At 55.5% G+C, this 18,160-nt stretch overlaps 1 protein-coding gene across 3 annotated transcripts in view; it reads right to left on the reverse strand.

The window, feature by feature from the left end:
* Positions 1 to 18,160, reverse strand: part of ZBTB7C (zinc finger and BTB domain containing 7C) — a 327,812-nt gene that overhangs the window by 262,975 nt on the left and 46,677 nt on the right. Inside the window, exon 2 of one of the 3 annotated variants that reach the window (XM_079108991.1) lies at positions 4,310 to 4,536. The exons of the other annotated variants lie outside the window; for them this stretch is intronic. The gene's annotated coding sequence lies outside the window, so the exon portion shown is untranslated. The remainder of the gene's footprint in view (positions 1 to 4,309; positions 4,537 to 18,160) is intronic. 3 annotated transcript variants of the gene reach the window in all.

Here is an 18,160-nt window from a genome sequence, read left to right on the forward strand (position 1 = left end):
TGAGGTTGGCTTTGAAATCATGATCCTCCTGCCTCAGCCTCCTGAGCCACTGGGATTACAGGCATGCACCACCATGCCTGGTTGCAGTTATTATCATTACTCCAAGAGGCTTATCCACATCTCATATGCTCTTTTACATATGTGATACACTCCTCAAAAATAAAAAGGGAAAATCTGTGAAGCTCTGCCCCCGTGAGGAAAGGTCTCCACAGCTCCTGCACAGCAGGAATCTCTCTGGACTCCATAACAGTTCAACTCTCACTGAAACAGAGGATGTGCACAGAGGACAACCCTGCCTGGCCATGGAGGCCAGGGCCAGACTCCTGCTAGAACAAGCAGCACAGGTCAAAGCCCAGGAAGTCCAGGCCAGGTGCAGATCCACAGAATTTGCAGGAAAATGACCTGCAACATCCACGACAGCCGTGTGGCTCAGTGCAGACCCACATGCTCACTCCAGTCAACAGAGGCCCAGGCGTCAACACAGGAGGCCCCAGTGAGTGACAGAAAACCAGTCCTCTGGCATTAGTGCTGTGCCCCGGCTGCCCATGGGTCCTTGGAGCTCTTAGTGAGTCCTGCGATGGGCAGTGGATGCTGTGGGGAAGGAGAAGAAACTGCACCCGTAAGAAGCCAGGCACCATCCCAGCCCCCAGCTACCTGGTCAGCTGCTGGCCCCAGGCGCACACGTCTTTGTGGGGGTGGGTGCCTAGCCGCACTTCCGGGCTCTCCTGCGAGGTGGGGCCGAAACATATTCACAGCAGATGGTGCTGTCGCCCTCACTCCGGGATTCTCAGTCCTAATTATCTGTGCTGTCAGCCGAACAATTAACTCTCCAAGAAAAATTGCACAGTCCACTCCCAACCATATGAAAAGGCAATTTTCCCAAGGACGAGGGACACTCAGGGCAGCCTTGCGTTCGCTTCCGGATCTCGTCATCCCCTGACCTCCCTGCTCCGTCGACGACGCCGCTCCTCCGGGCACGCGGGCTCTTTCCGATAAAGAGGGGCCGCCCATCCCCAGGGCTCCCTTCAGCCGCCCAGTGCCCCGGCGCTTGCCCATCCCCTTTCATCCGAGTTTAAGTCCCTTTGGAGCCGAGATTGCGCTCCCATGTGCTCGCCCGTCTATTTGTCCACCCTCTGTTCGTTTCTCTACTGCACCTCCACCGCGGGGCTTCCGGAGATACAAAGGAATACCTGCTCGGGCTGGGGACTGGCTGGTGGCAGAGCTGCGCTTGGATTCCATCCGCAGCACCAAGGGAAGGGACACAGAGCGGGAGGGAATTCCTGTTCAAGCTTCAGCACCGCTCTGGGCGCCCTTCTCCCCTGATGCGGGCCGGTGGGGAGGACGGGCAGGCCAATGGGGACTGCCAGGGGGGTGAGGACATGGCTCTGCCTTGGTACGAGTCTACAGACATAAGTCTTGATGCTGCATTTTGATTCTCTCTGAATATTTGGCTACAGGAAGGGAGCCTCCTCCTCTCCAGAGAGTTGGTGAGCAAGCCACTTGGGTCCCCGAGTCGGACCAGCAGAGAGGGGGAGCCCCCGCCCGGTCTCCAGCACCGTCTCCTTGGACACTGCAGTGTGGATGGATGAGCACGGGGCCTCCCCTGCAGTGGTTCAGGAAAGAGCTGAGGTAGGAGCGTAGGAACCACGATGCCTTCCTGGAAGGAATTGTTTTAAAAGAAAAGAGTTTTCACAGGGCTGAGGCACGGCATTTGTCACCTAAGAGGGCCACGATTTAAAGCCTGGCTCAGTGGGTCTGGTGCATCCATCACCGCACACTGTCCTGCAAAAGAAAGCAGGCGAGGGGGCTGCGGACCTGTTCGCTGGCCCTGTTGAAAGACCCTTCTGGAATGACGTCCCCCTTGGCCACCTTTCACAGAGGGTGCCGTCCCAGGGGGTCAGGGTCTGGCTTCTCCAGAGGGGAGAGGTGGAGCGGGCCCTGCAGCAGCGGCCTTGCTCGTGTCCCACCGGCGGGAGCTCACGAAGCAGAAAGGAAGGGACCAGACTGGGGCACTGTCTGGCCCAAAGAGGGGCGACGGATACCCTTCACAGGCAGGAGCAGAGCCCAGGGCACCTGGGGAGTGGTGAAGAACATGAGCAGGGACGGGGGGACAGGGAGTGGACCCCTCCGCCGCCACCCTTCTTCCCAGGCCATGACCCCCTGTCTACCAGCACAGGCTCCCTCTGTGCCCAGGAGCACGACTCTGCTGCCAGCTCCCGGGCACAGGGATCATGTTTACATTCCAAGTGGGCTGGTGCCCACTCGGAATCTGCCCACGTGAAGGCAGCCCCTGCCCAGAGCCCACGTGGGCACCAGGCCAGCGTCTGGCTGGAGACAGTTCTAAATAGGAGCTTGGCCCAGAGAGTCAGGTTCCCAGGCCTCCTGCTCTCGGAGACCCGGCCAGGATCTCCAGGCTGCCCAGAGGGAGAGGGCTGGGGGCGGCGGGATCAGGAGGCAGCCAGCTGAGACCGCCAGCACGCCGGAAACGGCCTGAACCTGGCGCCCTCCAGCCTCGTTAGGGGAAGAGAAAGGATTACCCAGCTCCCAGGGTCTCATCCATTGCCACAAGGCCAGCAGCGGGGACAGGAAAGCCATTGCTTGCTCAGATGTGTGTGGATTAAAAATATACAAATGGAATATTTTTTCTTCCCCTCTCCTCAACCCCCTGAAGCCTGGGATGCTTGTTAAAAATAGCCTTGCTGTGGCATGGATCCGACACAACCCAGGGCTGGCAGGAAAATCAAGGAGCCGTGGGAGACAGCACTGTTAAGTGGCTACCCCTGGGGAGTGAGACGGGAGCGTCTGGGGGGAGGGGTGCTTTCAAGCATCTCTGGACACACCCCTACCCTGCAGGACGGAGATACCTATGTATATAAGTGTATATATGTAAGTATATGCGTATATGTTTTTAATAGATATTCATCCATTGCATCCTCCAGCCTGAGTTTAAGGCTGAGTTTATACGGACTTAGCAACCCAGCAGCTCGGTGCTGGCTGGCCTGGAAGGACACCGGGGGAACCGAGGGCACAGATACAATCGTATCAGCTGAAGAGCACTGCATCCCGAATCACTGCTTCCTGCCTGTAACTAACTGGCTGTGTGACCTCAGACAAGGTGCCTGAGCTCTCTGGGCCTGTTTTCTTAACCGTAACGTGGGGCAGTTAAATTGAATACTAAACCAGGTCCACTTATGAACATCCGGTCCTAATCTTTCACTCTTAAGGACTGAGGAAAGACGTCTAAGATTTGTCCCTTGTTTCTGTCCACCATGAAGAGATGAGGGGATCCGTCTTTGGGTGCAGGAGGGGGTTTTAAAACCTGGGAATAGGTAGGCAGGAGAGAAGCTGTTAAGAGATAGAGAACAGCTCCACACCTTGTTGATGATGTGTGCCAGGTAGGAAGAGGATCAGTTTCATACCTAAAATATCCTGGGTTCAAATCCTTTCTTGGGCTATCAGTACATATGTGAACTCAGATTACTCCCTAATCACCCCTGTAAACTGGCCCCCTCAACCTGCTGTTTGGCCCACACTTTGGAGGCCTTATCTTACAATGGTTAAGGCTTGCAAGCTCTGGAATCAGGCTTGTATCCCAGCTCCACCACCTATTAGCTGTGTGGCCTTGGGTCAGCAACTTAACGTCTCTGTGCCTCAGCTTCTTCATCTATAAAATGGGAGTGAATGGGAGGGGTGCTTGTGCTACCCAAACTCACGGTACTGCTCCAACAGCCCGCTGGACTCTGAATGTTCCATCTGGCATCTTTGGAGGATTTGGCTGGTAGCACTTCCTTAAACCGCAACCCCACCCCCTGCAAAGTTCCTGGCCCTCACTCATGAGCCATCCCACTGGCCTGGAGCCCTCCCCATTCGCTCCATCTCCATGCCCCCTCTGGTCTCTACCCAGCCACAGGGTAGGGCTGTGGCTTCTACCCTGGAGCCAGGGGGATGAGATTTGGGGACCAGGCCTGTCATACTTCAACACGCAGGTAATAAAAAAATCACCTGGGGATCTTGTCCAAATGCAAACACAGCTGCCAGCTCACTGGGCCCCAGATGGGTCCAAAGTCTGCATTTCTAACCAGCCCCCTGGGGCTGCCCATGTCTCTGGTCTGAGGTCACCCTTTGATTAGCAGGGCTCGTGTGTGTGTGTGTGTGTGTGTGTGTGTGTGTGTGTGTGTGTGTGGTGGAGGGCATGGGGAAGGGGCTGAGGACAGGCCGAGGCACAGTCACCCCATCAGAGGAGCAGCCACTTAGTGGTGGCAGTACAGCAGGGACCAGCATTACCACGTGCACCACTAGGACTACTGACCACAGGGCCATCTAACTCCAAAGGACCAGGAAGGCCGTGCCACAGCAGAGGAACTGCGGCTGGTTTTGTTTGTCCTTTTTGAGATTTTCCAGATGATGTTTCCTCACTTTTGTCATTTAAGATGCATCTTATCCACGTTCTCAGCAGTCCGCTCCCCAGAACGGCCAGTTATTCTTTGTTATTGAGGCTCTATGCGTTTTCAGTACAAGCCACCATCATTGCAAAGGCTGGAAAATGACACGTTAAATCTTTTCAGTCAAACCCAAAAATAAAGCAGCTCAGATCGTGTCTTTCCTCGGAGCCAAGGGTCCAGCGCTTTGGAAGACTGGCGCCATCACCTCACTATAGCAACAGGGTGACCTTGGCAGCCCCCAGCGTACAGTTATTAAGAGTAAAAATAGGAAGCAAGCGGGTAGATGTTTGGAGAGGAGCTGCTGCAGATCCATGCTGGACAGGCGGTGGGCTTGGAGCCCTCTCGGCCTCTCTTGCAGGAAATGCAAAGCAAACAGCAGCCCCTGGGAGCTGGCTCCTGCGAGATGACAAGGGCGGCTGACCTTCTCTTCTTTCTGTTGTTTCAGGGCTCCCTGCCACCCTTCAAACCGGTTCCAGACGTGCTTGAGGCAGGTTATTCTAGAAAAACTGTCACAAGACATTCCAGATGCCTGCAGCTCCTGTGGGCATTGGGCAGGTTCACACCACCCTCAACTCCCTGCCCCAGGCGGCCCTACACTTCCGTTCTGCAACCCAGACTCACCAGCACCCGCAACCCCGACCCCACCCCACCTGCACAGGGTCTTGTCGGCTTGCTCCTGGGCAGATGTTTCAGACCCCCCAGAATTCCCCCCAGGCCTTGGTGCTGACCTGAAGCGACAGAAGGAGGCCCCAGTTCAGCTGATTCTGCCCAAGACACAGCATCTGAACCCAGTTCCTAAATCCATTGTGCACCACAGAGCCAAGTTCAAGGTCCAGCTCTGCCACTGGCTGAAGGACCTTGGGCAAATCACCTTCTAGCTCTGAGCCTCCACTACATCATCTATAATATATGTATTTATATATGTGTGTGTGTGTGTGTGTGTGTGTGTGTATATATATATATATATATATATATATATATATATATTTTGTTTGTTTGGTTTGTTTTGTTTTGTTTTTTGGTACTGGGGATTGAACTCAGGAGCACTCAGTCACTGAGCCACATCCCCAGCCCTATTTTGTATTTTTATTAGAGTCAGGGGCTCACTGAGTTGCTTAGTGCCTTGCTAAGTTGCTGAGGCTGGCTTTTAATTTTTGACCCTCCTGCCTCAGCCTCCCAAGCCACTGGGATTACTAGTAAGCGCCCCTGTACCTGGCTACAACATCTATAAAATTTTTAAATGAATGTATGAGATCTCTTGGTCCTATTTGCCTCTCACACTCTATGTTGCCCATGGAAGTAACTATCTAGCAATACAGATAATACATTCCACAATATGATGACTTTTCCAGAAAACAAAATAAGACTCCTTCAAGTGAATGTGTTTTATTTTAACCCTACTGAATGAGGTATTTTTTAAATGTTTGCATATTTCTCTTCCATTTGTGGCAAAGGTATAAATAAATCTAAATTAAAAAGAAAAAAAAGAATGGCCTGGGGTTGCGGCTCAGTGGTAGAGCACTTGCCTGGCACGTGTGAGGCACTGGGTTTGATCCCAGCACCACATAAAACTAAATAAGCCAAATAAAGGTATTGTATCCATCTACAACTAAAAATATTTTTTTTAAAAAAAGGAAAGACTAAATTTTGCTTGAACACCTGTCCCCAGCCTCGTTCCACAGAATGCCCTAAGGTTGAAATGCGGCCATCACTTCACCTTGCCCAACGCACGCCGCCCTCACCGTGGCTCTGCGCTGTGCTGGGGGCCGTTCCCGCCACTCTGGCTCTCTCCTCTCTACCTATTACCCCGGTCGGGCTCCCCAGGGTGGCACCCCTGCTTACAGCAGCTGCCTCTGCTGTGTAACTGGGGACCCCTGGACCTGGCAAGCTCGGGCCTGAGTCAGGGCCGGAGGGGTGCTTGGGAGGAGAGCCAGGCTTAGCCGTTTCTGCTGACCAGAGGACTTGGCCCTGGCCTTGGCCTCAGCCGCTGAGCCCTGTCTGCATGGGGGAGACGGGGGTCTGCTTGGGCCCCTCTCACTTCTTTCAGCTTAGCCCACGGGTTCTCCCAGACCATCCACATCACCGCGGGGTGGAAGGGAAGGCAAGCTCAGACGGCATCTCTGCTGTCCTCCCTTTTCCCCAAACCAGTCCCCCAGGATCTCTCTGCCCTTGCCTTTCACTTTCTCCTTAAGAGAGAAATGCTGCCACCAGGCTCTCTGGCCCTGCCTCCTGGGGAGCTCTCCAAGGCCTGAGGTCGGAGGCGGCTCCTCTCCAGCCAGGAGCCCGTGGTGATCCTCTCCCTGCAGGTGGGCCAGGCACCTCACTCACCCCACCCGTGAGGGCACAAGCCAGCGTCCACCCACACACCCCTCCACGCCAGACCGGCAGCCTCTCCCTTACCTGCCCCAGTCAGCTCCCACGTTTGTCAACAACCCTGCCACTGTCCTGTGGGGACCCTGGCACTTCCTGCTCAGCAATGCAGGCAGCAGAGAGCCTGGGGGGTTTGGGGTCAGAAAAGAGAATTCCAGAGTTTCCAGGCATTGGGGGAGAATGGTTCTGAGGGACAGTAACATCTGTAGAAAGGCCAGGTTCCAGCCACAGGAGGGGGAGGGCTCTGGGGACAAAACAGTAAAGTCACCTGGAGACCCTGTGAGGGCCCCTGAGGGAGATGGGAGGTCGACAAGAAAAGACAGAAAGGGGCAGCGGAGGATGGGAGGCCGAGGAGGGAGGCTGAGAAGGCAGGGGACGGATGTCCTTCTGAGAAGCAGCGGAGGAGCCTGGGAGGCCTGGTGGCGAGGTGGTGAAGCAGCCCTGCTGGACGGACTTGGACTTGAAGTTCCACCCAGAGGGCTGGTGGCCTCTGCAAATCGCAGCCCTGCCTGCCTCTGGGAGCCGCACGGTGGCTCAGAAATGAGCCGGCACCGTCTGCAAATCAGCAGGAACCTTGCAAAAGAAGAGCAACTGCCACCACCAGGCATTTTCCATGGATACATCAAAGCGACTGTCGCGACCCCTGACCCCGCATGGCACCTTTTCCTGCTCTGCCATCTGGTTTTCCCGAGGGGCTGAGGGTTGCACACTGTCAGGAGTCGACGTCGCCACAGGAGCCAGACCAGAAGGCGAGTTTGGATGTAGATCTAGACCCGCCTCTGGAGCCACCCTAGGTGCGAGTCCGCTCTCAAGTTCACAGCCGAGTCAAGTGAGGCTGAGGACGGGTGAGTAAGGAGGCCACCCAGCTGGAAGGCGAGGGGTCTCGATCAAACCCTCCTCTGCCTGGTTCCAGAACATGTCCCCCAGGAGAGACTGACCACAGTCTCTCATTGGGGCAGGTGGCGACCTGGCTGCTTTGTTCCCGAGGACCCTGCCATCTCCCTGATGGAACCACTGTGGCACCCAGAGGCTCCGCCGGTGCTGGCAGGACATTCCCTCTGGTAGGCCAGGGTTCCAAGAGCTACAGAGTGGACACAGGCCACCTGGATATGCGTGCTGTCATCTGCTCTTCACAGATGAAGACGCCTTCAGGGAGGCAGCAGAGGCGCAGGAAGCTAGGGGAGAGGAGGGCAGGAGGAAGCGGAGGGGAGCAGGCGAGGGCTGTGGGGTCGGGCCTCTACGTGCAGCCCTGGACGTGGCTCTGGCTGACCACTGCTGGCGGGACTTGAGAAGACCATTGGTGGCTCAGTGGCTCCTGTAAACCGGAGTGCCAGCACCCTGGCCTGCATGCTGGTATGGGAGGACCCGAGGAGGGGAAATCATCTGCTCCCTTTGTGTCTTTTCTAGTATTAAATGGGCCTGGACAGAGGAAATGGCCAAGAAGAACAGGGATGGATTTTCTCTTCACAACTAGAGGAGAAAGCCCAGGACGGCTCCAGCGAGTCCCTGTTGAGATGACAGGTGGGTGACACATGAATAAAGCAGACCCCTACATGAGGAAGCGGTGGTCTCGGAGAGGAGTCAGGACACATAACTCCCAGGGCAGAAACCCGGTGTCACCTGACCCTCGGGAGAGGCTGGAATGAATGGTGCCCAGGCCGAGCGCGAAGGAGAAAGATGGAGAGCAGAGCCGAGCCCCTTGAGGGGTGAGGTTCTGCTCCCTGGAGGTCTTCAGACTGGAGACCGGCCATAGCAGAGGAATGAGGTCCAAACTGGCCCACCCAGGCCCAAGATGGCGAAGGGCCCACAACGCCACGCCACGGTGGGTGGGGGCACGGTACCTGCCTGCGGGGGGCCAGTTTAAGGGGAAGTGGAGAGAGACGGCAGAGCTGCCCTGGGGGCCCCGCGGCTTTTCCACATCGTGGCCTCTGCAGCTGGCACAGCACCTGGCCTGCAGCGGACAATCCCACCATCCTTCACGGTACAAGCCGGGTTCCCTGTGTTCAGGGCTCTGACCTGAAAACTACTGTGTGTCTCAGGTGCACATGTCACAAGTCGTCCCCTAACTATACCCAGAGCATCTTCCGAAAACTGCTTTCTTCCCGAGTGGCTCGAACACAGTGTGGGCCTTCCTATTACTGTCGGAGCAAACTGCCACAACCGAGCGTCCCGAATGACCAGAATGTATCTCGTGGTCTGGAGGTAGAGCGGCTCAGCGGGAAGGAAGGTGTGCACTGCCCATGTTCCTTCTGTCCTTTGGAGGCTCTGTGGGAGGGACGCTTCCTGGCTTTGTCAAGCTGCGAGAGGCCATGGTGGGGCTTGGCTCCTGGGCCTCCCCCACCCCCAGGCCATCTTCAGGGCCAGCAGCCCAGCATCTCTCTGGGTTTGTCCATCGTGACACCTCTGCTCATGGTCCAGAAAGGTTCTCAGCTGCTAACGGCTCACGTGAGGAGAACAGGTGCACATGGATAAGCCGGGATTATTCTCCCACCTCAGACTGTAAATCTGAATCCCACCTGCAAAGACCCTACTGTCACCACGGACAGCAACATACCACACTCGCTGGTTCACGGTACCGTGGAGAGCTTCAGGGAGCGTTATTCTCCCCACCACTGACATGAATCACGTTCACGTTCAAAATCTAAATGGCACATTCAGTTACCGAGCAAAATGCTGCTCTCCCGGCCCTGTCATCCACCACCCAGCTCTTCATTAACATTTCCTGATGTTTCTAACCAAGAACTCACGCCTAAACAAACATCAATATGCATTAATTTTGCACTTCTTGACACAACTGACCATACTATAATAGTGATCTGCACCCTGCTTTCATCAAGATATTTTCAAGATTGTCCTAGATCAGTATATAGAAGCATCTTTATTCTTTTTATGACTGCATACTATTCCACCTTGTGGCTGTATTATCAATGGATGAATCTAGTCTCCTACTGATGGGCATTAGGTTGTTTCTAATCTTGTGCCCTTACAAACAAAACTGAAATGAACAACTTTGTACAAATGCCATTTCTTGCATAAGCCTGGATGTTAGTAGTGTAAATTCATAGAAGTGCAAGTTCTGGGTCAAAAAGTATGTGCATTAAAATTTCCCAGATTTTGTTGAATTACCCTCCAAAGAGTTGAATCCCTTGACACACACCCTCCCCAGCCCAGCCATGTGTGGGTGTGAGATGGCAGTTCGTTATAGCCAAAAAGCCATGGCTCATGTCTTCTATATCTCCCAACGTGCTTATTCTGGGATGTACCTAGGAAGCCCTGCAGATCTCCACTGCTTACAATTCCCTGGACTCTGGAAAGCATGGGGCAGGGACTGGAGAGGAAGATGAAGCCAGCAGCCAGCACAGGGGGCCCCAATTCAAAGACTTTAGAAGGGCAGTAGCTGTAAGCATGTCCCTCAGCCAAACGGTTCCTCCAGACCACACAGTCCTGCTGCAGGCTTGCAAGCTCCCTGCTCCCTGTGGGGAGACACTGCCTCGCAGTCTAAAGGAGGGACTGACGTGTGACAGCCCAAAGTCCACGCCACGCACCTGTTAGGAAGACGCCTTCACCCTTTCCTTTACCCCTGGCTCTCAGGGGTAGCCTTGGGTAAGCCGTGCGCCCCAGCTGTCTATGCATCTTGACCAACTGCAGTACATTAAATCAGAGAGGCTGAGCAAAGTCCTGCAGAAGCCTGAAAGCAGGATGAAAACAGGAAGTGCTATGAAATAATCCTTTGCTTTCTCAGAGCTTGCAGTCTCTGACAGCCTTCCCATCCAGCAACTCTGGGCCCTCAAAGTCACCCGGGTAAGGACAGTTACACCCAATCCACTGAGGTGAAAACAGATGCAGACAGTTCCAGCCCAGAATCACAGAGTCAACGAGGACTGGACTGACAGTGTCCAGGCCCCCTGACTCCAAATAGCGTGCTGTTTACCACACCAAGACTCCCCCACTGCCTAACATCACAGCCTCTAGCTGTGCAGAAAGCCCTCCTCCTTCTTCATTGATTCCTTCATCAGTCCTTCCTGGGTTTGCTGATTGGCAAATGAGTTTCCCTATCTCTTTGTAACCAGGAGTGTTAGAGTGGTAGGTGGGCACAGTCTGTGTCTCACAGGAAACAGAGCTGCAGGTTCAGCTCAGCCTCGGACCTGCTGTTGGGCTGAAGGAGAGTTCCTGTGCCCCCAGATCCTCTGATTCTGTCTACCGCGGATGTTAAAACCACGAATGCCCTTGATACGGGCGTTTCCAGGAAATGCGCACAGGGCCTTTCTTGAGGAGCCAAACCCTTTCGTGACAACAAAGAGAGCAGGACAGAGCTGTCTGTGTTAAGGTCCAGGCACTCCATGCACAGTCCTCAGGATACCTCTGGGTCTCTACAGGTACACATGAGGAGCAGAATGGTTGCATGACTTGCCCACAGTCCTCACAGCTTGGAAGCGGTGAGGTTGGAATTGAGGCCGGGAAGTCAGGCCCACAGGGCCATCCCTGCATTTTGCATGAAAGCATGGGCAGGAGAGAGAGAGACGAGGACACCGTGTTTCCCCTTCTAAAAGGCTTCATTTCCACCTCAGACGCCTCCTGGGCCTTCCAAGTTCTCCTTCCGGATTTTCCTCCTGAATTTTGTGGAACAGAAGGCACTCAGCTGCTAGTGGCCTCCAGCCTCTGGCATCTCGGTCACATCATTCTACAAAAGCAGTGCTGTGGGGTTGCCCAGAGTGCACCTGTGTAACACACCTGTGGGGAATGCACCTGTGTAACACACCTGTGGGCAACGCTTGGCCTGCCACGTGGCCCACGGAAGCCGCTGGCACTCCTGCTGACATCCCATCCTCAACCTGAACACAATTAATGAATGCGCTCATAATGGCTTCCTGTCGGAGGCTGTCTGTGCACCGCATCTGAACACGGTTCTCACAGACAGACCATCCGGCCTGGAGAAAATTGACTTGGAAACCGGAAAATAGGGAGGTGATTAATTGCCGGCAAAAGGACTCACTGGCAATCTCCTTTTCAGACCCTCATCCTCAAATACAATTAGAATAGAGCTTCTCTTCCCTTATGGTTTTGGGGACATGTCTATCTAATAGACTCAGGAACAGGACTTGAGAGAGGCACTGTGTCCTGCCTCCCCCCTGCAAATCTCCCAGTCATTCCAGCCCCTCCCGGTCATTCAGCAGGAGGGGAGCAGGCTGGTGTCCCAGGGCAGCCTCCTCCTCAGTGTCTGCAGAAAGAAGCCAGGAGGGGGGCTAACTACCCTGGGTGCCAGGCACACTGATGGCCTTCTGCTTCCCTCACACCCAGGCCCTGGTCTCATGCCACTCAACCTTCTTAATGCCCAGGCCTCAGCAGGGGGATCCCCTTCACCACCTCTGTCTTCTTGCTGCCTCTCTGACTCCAAATGGGGGTACCCACCTCTGCCACACCTCGTCTTTCCCTGTCTCCAGCTCTGTCAACGTGTACCTGTCCCGCATCCCCTGCCCACTGGACCCTGGAGAAAACTCCCTTGAAGGTGACCCAGCAGAGTGCTCTGCTGGGTCATTAAGGTTACTTTCCTCTCTGAGCATCTCTGGTTTATAAAATGAGCCTCTTGGAGAAGAGGAAAAGGAAGTAATCCATAATTGTGAAATTTCAAGAACCACGGGGGAGTCATGGAGTGAGGCTCGGGGGAGGGAATCTGGGGACAGAGAAAGCTCTGGGATGCAGCCTTGAAATGATGTCGCACAGACGAGTCATGAGCTCCTACTGAAAATGTTTTTCAAAATACAGAAGAGTCCATTTCCAGATGTCGGCTCCAGGGAGCCAAGCCACTGTGGATCTGTTCCCTGTTCACACTAGACCCGCCTGCACTCCTCAGGCCTTTGCAGACCTTCCTTTATAAAGCCTTCGCTACTTCCTGCCCCTCCCAGGAAGCCCACGCCGTGGTTGGCTTCTCCACTCCCCTGCAGGCCTGCTCTGGTCTCCCGGCTGGCCCAGCCCGGGCCCTCTCCTCCAGCAGCACTGACGGCTCTGCACAGCTCTGTGGGGACGCCATGCCAGGCTATGTGTGCTGGCCACCCTCCCAGCCTCTCTGCTTTGGGAAGCCCCACCCCACCCTGCACACCGCCTCTCCCCAACTTCCCTGGTGTTCAGCCACCCTGACACTCTTCAGGTCTCGGGCACTTACCACCTCATATTCTCCTGACAGGGCTGAGTGGAGGCAAGTCCCCATCCTAGACGGTAGAAAGCTCCACCCACAGGCTAGAGCGCTAAGTCAGCAGGGCCTTCAGCAGCAGCACCTCCTGAGCCCCGCCCCAGAGCTCCTGAGTAGACACCCTGGCGGCGGAGCCCAGCACCCTGCTTTAGCCAGCTCAGCAGGCAGCTCTGATGCACCTCAAGTCTGAGAGCCACTGAGATACGGGGTCCTGATGCACCCTTGCCGGGTCTGCTGAACCAGGAAACAGTTGTCCAACTAGGAAAGGAGCCATCCCAGCTGCCCATTCTATTCTGTTGGACTCTTGAGGACCACAACGGTTCTAGAGAATCTCAAAGTGAATGAGCACAGAAAGTCTTCATGGTGACCTGATGTCAAGGCTGCAGCAAACAGCACAGAGCTGCAGCCCCCTCCAAAGAGCAGGCCTGTGCAGGGTCCCTCGCCTGTCCTGCTAACTGGGCGGTTGAATTATTCAGCAACCAATTAGAGCTCAACAATGTCCCTGTCTCCCAACCAAGTGATTTGCCCCTGTGTGGTAAGTGCTTTTCCCACACAAAGCGGGGCAGTATGTAGGAATGCTGCCTGGGGTAGCTCCTCCTCCATGGCCCCCACACCTTGCACAGCTTGCCGAGGCTCAGCCCGCATCTCACCTCCTGGGGAGAGCAGACCTGGGTGGGAGGCGAAGTCGAGACATGAATGAAGAGCCAGATCCCAGCACCAACCCAGACTGAGAAAATCAGATTTGCTGGGAGCAGCCTGGGAATCCAGGTGTTGAACAAGTCTCCCCAGCCATTAGCCTCACCACTGGGCATCTGAGGAACAATGGACAGGACAGCCACCCCCCATATCCTACAGATGAGTGACCTGAGGCTCACAGTGATGACCTTGCAGTTGCTGACCACCCACACATGGAGTTCTCGTCACCCTGTCGGCCCCACAACACTCATGGCCGGGGTCTCACTCCAGTTCCCAACACGCAAGATCCTGCGTGACCCTTCTGAATGGCCCCCAATCAGCCCCACTGAACTGGAAGTGGCTAGACATGCCGGGCCAGCCCTTGGTCAGCAGCCCCACTCTACCCCACAGGGCTGGGCACAAAAGAACCCTCGGCTAGCCCCAGACCACTTCACTCTCAGAAATGTATGCTCCGAGAAGGGTCTATTGGGTCACCAGACAGGAAGCCCTGAAACCCAGGGCAGGTCCTGCAGAGCAGTGAGGGAACACGCGCGCTCTGACAGAAGCAGCCAGTGCCTGGGAACAGGAGGGGCGGCCAGGCCCCAGCAGAGGCTGGGCCTGGGCTGGGGGCATTGTGAAGACACGCCAGCCCTCCTTGTTGATTTTGCTCAGAGACAACCCCAGGAGAAGCACCACAGGGCTGGGAAATGTGTCACTTCTGCACCTTTGCCTCTCCAGAGCCCTCATGCTGACACACAGAGAAGGCGACGACGAAACAAAGACGAGCACCAGAGACAAAGTAAACCTGCTCAGCCAGAGGTCCAGGGGACTCTCACCAAGTGCCCTGGTGGTACAGGACAGGGACAGACATCCTCAGGGACACAGAAGGTGACTGCCAAGCTGAGGGGCTGCTTGGGACGGCAGGACTGCGCTGGCATTCACCCCAGCCCAGTCAGTCAGACAGGCTCGCAGCAAGAAACAGCCACACTCCTGGCTCCAGGACAGCAAGGGTCTGCCATGCTTGCTTGACATGTCCACCCATCCCCCTCTTCACTCCGTCCTCTGCACGCGGGATTGGTCCTAAGACAATGGCGGACGGTGCGTGTTTGTCATGTGACACGCTTCTTCCAGGCCTGGAACCAGTCCCTGGGCCAGGCAGGGTGGGCTGGTTATGCTGCAGTATCAGCAGACTCTCCCGAATCTCAGAGCTCTGGACAGTGCAGGCTGTGGCAATGGGTGTGGGGCTTCTTTCTGAAGTCATGAAGATGTTTTAAAATCAGGCGGTTGTGAAAGGGACTCAGTTCCATTAATATACTAAAGAACAGTAAGTTGTGCACTTGAAAAGGGTGAACTTCATCTCCATGAGGCTGATCAGAACATGCCCGGGTTGATCTCTTCATCATGCCTGGCCTCTCGGGCTGCAGGCCCATGGGGGTATGGCCTGTCAGAGTCACCCAGGACACTGGGTGCCCAGGAACGCTTCCAGCTGTCCTGTGGGCTCCAGAGGGCTTTGCACTGGAACCTGGAAGTGAAATTCCCACTCCACTCAACAACTGGCTGGGCAGGTCCCCAGCCCATGACAAGGGGTGGAGGAAGGACATTTCTGCTAAGGGTAGGAAGACGAGAGCTGACAAAGTGCCCTGAAGATCTCCACCCCACCAACACATGCACAGACCCCAGATCTGGCGCCTGACATTTCTCCATTAATGCTTTGTCACTTTTGCTTTCCTGGGAGAAGCCAAACTTTCTCCTTTTATTTGTTATTTGCTCCTTGGAATGAAGAAGAACTTTCCAGGACAGTCTCAGATAGAAGAAGCCATGAAGATAACCAAAACATTTAGGGAACCTTATTACCATATGTAACAGTGCCACCTTGTACTACGTAACAGTACTCAAATAGGTAACAGAACACCAACAGGTGTACTAGGAAGTGAAAGCGTTTATAGTAGTGACAACATGACAGATACCACGAGCCACTCTGGGAGAGAGGCAGGTAGACCAGTAGAATGTACAAAGGGACGTTTTAGGGATGAGTGTAACACCCGCAGGGCCTTCCACCAGATCACGAACAGATCAAGAAGCTGAAAGCCCATCAAAACACTAGCCATGTTAGGTTTGTGACTTCAACAAGCTGTCCTTCTCCTTTTGCCCAAAAAGAGAAAGCTGGGCGAGAACCTGGAAAAGAAGTCATGGTGCCCCGAAACAGGAACCAGAAGTCAGGCGCCGAGGCCAGGGTGGGTGGGGGCAGTGCAGGGGTGGAGGGGGAGAGGAGAGGCCAAGTCCAGGGGTGCTTACCAGGGGTGGGGGCCTGGGAGACCTCAGACCCAGGAAAAGAACCCAGAGGAGCTTCCAGGGCATCAGGGTTTCTCCCGGGCTCAGAGCTGCTGGGTTCTGGCCACTTCCACAGGCCCGGCCACAGCGTTCTAGGATGTGTGAGAATCTAGAACTGCTCATGAGTGGAGCCTTTAGGAAGGAGGCTACCTGATATGTGCCAAGCTGAGAACACTGTGGGGTCTGGAAAAATCAGCCCTCACTGTGCCTCAGCAATGACTCCCAGAGCTACTTCACGGCACTGAGCCACGGGAACCCAGTGAAGCTCCGTGGATCTTTATGTGGATCTTTCCTTCAAGTCTCGTTTGCAAACTGATCTATGTGATCCGATTCTGCAAACATCTGTTGAGTTCCAACTCTGTAGATCTGAGGGGAAGGCACGAAGGACAGAGCAGCAGGCCTGGACCTTCCATCTGTGAGCTCGCGGGTCCTGAGCAAAGGCAGCTAGAAAGCAGAGCAGCGGAGGCACAGGGCCAGGCAGGAGAGACCAACTCCCTGGGGACGGAGCCCAGGCATGAGGGGAAGTTCCCGGGGAGGTGCCACTTGAGCTGGGCTTTATAAAATGACATTCCCCCAGCATAAGCTTGGGGTGTTGGGGTCAAAGAGGGCTTTAGGGAGGAGTTATGGCATGTGGAAAGTCCCAGAGCCACGACACATCTGATAGATCTAAGGAAGGACGTGAAGGTGAGAGGAAGAGTTGGAGGTGCTGGCACTGGCCAGAGCAATAAAGCTTGGCACTGGACTTGACCCTGGAGGACAGGGGAGCCAGGGGTCAGCTCAGGACACCATGAGAGGCTGGATCCACAGCCTGAGCGAGAGATGAAGGACTGAACCAAGGTAGTGGCATGGTGGGCCCTGAGGGAAGTCCACAGCTTTGAGAAGAATTTAGGACGTAGGATCCCTAAGACCAGGTAACTGGTCAAAGGAGGGAAAGGAGAGGGGAGAGAAGGACATGGAGGAGCCCGAGAGAGTGGCCCATCAGGCACACAGCACAGACCCAGGTAGGTAAGACAGGGCAGCCGGTGTCCATGGGCGGTGGGGGAAGGAGGTGAGAAGAGGGAGGACTCCTCACAGGTCACGGGTCCCAGGAGCCTGACTGTGAGGCACAGCCAGAGGTGGGAACCAGAGGGACCAGGGGAGCAAGGTTTTCTGGGGGGCTGAAATGAGCATGTTCCGTGCTAGGGGAAGGAGCCCATGGAGAGAGATGGGCGTTGAAGGTGGGGAAGCAGGATGGATCAAGTCTGGAATGCACACCGTGGGGAGCCAGGGCAGGGAACCAGGAACTGGGGGCCTCTGGTCTTCCTGTGCCTCATAAAACTCACAGGAGATGGTCTCCAGAGAATCCCAGCGGACAGAGCACAGGATGGTTTCCATGAGTGTGGAAGGCTTGGCTTCTCAAAATGTTCCCGGGCAGGACCTCACCTGTGCCCCACAGTGACCCCCACTTGACAGGTGGGGAAGCTGAGTTCTGGGGACATAGGCAGCCTCCCGGAGTCACAGGGCGGGTGCCACTGGACGGGCCTTGGCGCCCAGTCTCTGGGGCTCAGGGTCTGCTGTCGCTCTGCCTCCTGGCTCCCCAGTGCGACTCAATTCTCAGATCCCAGAGGACGCCATGCCGGCTCACCCCACCGTCCACACTAGGCACAGACGGGTGGCCCTCCGTTTATCTCATTTAACAGTGCCGAAAGCACCCGAATCTGGCCTGGAACAAGCCGCGTGCTAAACATGCTTCTGGAATACCTTTCCAGGCCCGCGTGCTGCCTGGGACTCTGAAGGACCGTCTCTCCTGACGGTGGTCTCCACAGGTGTCCTGTGGCTAAAGCGGGGGCTCCACCTGGGGCACGCTGGAATCCTCGGACGCCTTTAATGACATCCCTAGGACAGGCCACGCCCCCGCACAAGATGGGCACCCTTGGGGCAGGTCCCGGCACCAGGGGCATCCAAACTGCTTGGCTTCACAGAGGGGCCCAGAGCCCAGGGAGGAGGACAAGACCCCCGGAAGGCTCACGGGGCAGGCCAGGGAGAGGAAGGGGCGCGAGGCTGTGCGAACACCGCGGGCCTGCTGAGCTAGCGAGCCAGCCCCGGAGCCCAGGCGGGAACAGGGAGGGGTCGTCTCCCCCGAGGAGTGGCAGCTCACCCCGCCGGGAATCTTGTG

The sequence above is a fragment of the Sciurus vulgaris genome (assembly GCF_902686455.1).
Source record: "Sciurus vulgaris genome assembly, chromosome: 13".
NCBI classification, from domain to species: Eukaryota; Metazoa; Chordata; class Mammalia; order Rodentia; family Sciuridae; genus Sciurus; species Sciurus vulgaris.